General features: G+C 29.3%; 1 non-coding gene across 1 annotated transcript; it reads left to right on the top strand.

The window, feature by feature from the left end:
• The first annotated feature begins 1,010 nt into the window (after positions 1 to 1,010).
• Positions 1,011 to 1,081, top strand: LOC115703419 (small nucleolar RNA snoR60). Its single transcript, XR_004009185.2, has one exon. It is a non-coding gene; the product is annotated as a small nucleolar RNA snoR60 (small nucleolar RNA).
• Positions 1,082 to 2,478: the final 1,397 nt, after the last annotated feature.

Here is a 2,478-nt window from a genome sequence, read left to right as displayed (position 1 = left end):
CAACACACCTATGGAGGTAAATCTAAAACTCAGCCAAGATAGTGAGGATGCTCTTGCTGATCCCAAGTTGTATAGACAAATAATAGGGAAGCTGCAGTATCTCACTATTACTAGACCAGATTTGGCTTATACTGTCAACAAGTTAAGCCAATTTCTTGTTGCCCCGAGAGCCACACACATGAATGCTGCCTAAAGAGCCTTGCAATATGTGAAGGGAACACCTGGACAGGGGTTGTTTTATCCAACAAAGTCTGAAATTCAGCTCCAAGGTTACACAGATGCTGATTGGGCAGCTTGTGTTGACACAAGGAGATCAACAACCGGTTTTTGTATTTTCTTGGGCAAGTCTCTGGTTTCTTGGAAGAGTAAAAAGCAATCTATAGTTTCGAGATCTTCAGCTGAAGCGGAGTATCGAGCAATGGCTAATACTACATGTGACCTTGTTTGGCTCTTGTCCATTTTAAAGGAGTTGAACATCGAACATGTAGGACCTGCCATTTTACACTGACAACAAGGCAGCCCAACAAATAGCTACTAATCCTGTCTTCCATGAGAGGACAAAGCACATAGAGATTGATTGTCACATTGTAAGAGACAAAGTGCAAGAAGGAATGATAAAGACTGCCCATATTTCTAGCAAAAATCAGATTGTTGATATTTGCACCAAGGCTTTGCTTCCTAGCCAATTTGAAGCTCTCAAGAGTAAAATGGGAATTTTTAACATATACTCTCCACCTTAAGGGGGAGTATTAGAATGATTTGTTATAAGGTGTTGAGTTAGTTACATCTTTCTGTTATTTTGTTGATTTAGTTGGTTAGGATTTTGGTTAGGCAATTAGAGTTGAAGTCAGCTACAGCTTGTATATATAACTCTGTTCATTCCTCTGTTTTGCAATAATGAAAGATGAATTTCATTCACTTTGTTTCTCTGTAATTGTTTCTCTTCTGCAACTAAAAATAATGATTCTAAATTTTTTTAAACAACTCGTATAGCTTATTGTACATTTCTGCTGCATATGATGATATACTCGGATTCCCCTACACGATGTAATGAATGATGTAACTCGAGTTTTCTAATGTGTATTTTCTTGTCATTTGGGACTTTGGGTTACCTGTTGTCGACTCATTGTTATTGATTGGAAAAAGGAAATTATAAATAAAAATAAATTGGGAATTTAACCCTGTTAACCTCAGCAAAAAAAAATTGTTATTTTTGAATAGAAAACTTAAAAAAAAAATAAAGTTTTAAAAAAAAATCACCCACTAATTTCTCATAAACCAAGAAATTCTGTTATGTAGCCACATTTTATATAGAATAATATATAGATAAAAAGAGAAAAGAAAACAAATAATTCTTAAAATTGTTTCAGTCAGATGAGTATAAATATAAATATATATAGTGTATTGCGACTCTCAAACAATTCAAGAACTTTAATAAAATACTTATATTGGGGCTTGGGAAGAGACTCATGCTTGAAGCTTGGGCATCGTGTTGTTAACGTGTTATAAAATAATATAGAATAATATAAAATAGATGAGAAAAAAGAAGAAGATACAGAGAGAAAGATAAAGTGAATGACAATTTCTCAGTTGTTTATTCCAATGGGGTGAAGACTTATTTATACAAGAGTCAAATATTAAGAAACTAATAAAAAGGAAACTAAGAAAAAAAAGGAATGTTGATTACAATTAATAGTAATAAATAAAAGATTTAGACATCCATATAATTATTAATATTTATAACAAAAATTATTATATATACTAATTTTTCTAATAAGCTTTGATAATTACTTTTAATTTATTAATAATTTTTGATGATAATGAAAATGTTATTAATAAAAAAATAATATAAAAATATCTTAAACAAAAGACAACATAGTGTACCGAAAATTAAGTTTTTGTTATGTATATTATTTTCACTTTTCATAATGTTTTGAAGGTTTTTTTTTTTTTAGAAAGAGTGAATTTTGTTATAATGTGTTGAAGTTAAAGATAATAGATAAATATTTTAAAAAAAAAAAATAATAAATAAAATAAGAATAAGAAGTGCACAAAGGAGGCAAGAAGGAGACAGATTCTTTTTTTTAAAAAAAAAATGGATGATTACACGCAAAAAGAGAGAGAATAAAATTACAAAAAAGAAAAAAATATAGAAATTATAGGAAAGAATGATAAATACCATTTTAAATTCTGTGTTTTGCAAAATTTACTAATTGAACCCTGTGTTTTGTTAAATGATAAAATTGACCCTCTATTTTCTAAAATGGTAAAAATAAGATTCTGAGCTTATTTTTTGAAAACTTTTTTTTTTATATAACAAACTTGAAGACAATTCCTAATACGAATAGATGCAGAAAATGTAACCAGTTTTGTCATAGCACTTTTATATCGGATTATAAATAAATTTTATTTTGACAAAAAAATCAATTCAGGGTCCTATTTGTACCATTTTAGAAAATACATGGTTCATTTGTCATT

The sequence above is a fragment of the Cannabis sativa genome, chromosome X, assembly GCF_029168945.1.
Source record: "Cannabis sativa cultivar Pink pepper isolate KNU-18-1 chromosome X, ASM2916894v1, whole genome shotgun sequence".
Taxonomy (NCBI): Eukaryota; Viridiplantae; Streptophyta; class Magnoliopsida; order Rosales; family Cannabaceae; genus Cannabis; species Cannabis sativa.
Note: the sequence above shows the minus strand (reverse complement) of the source record. Positions and strands in the feature narration are given on the sequence as shown.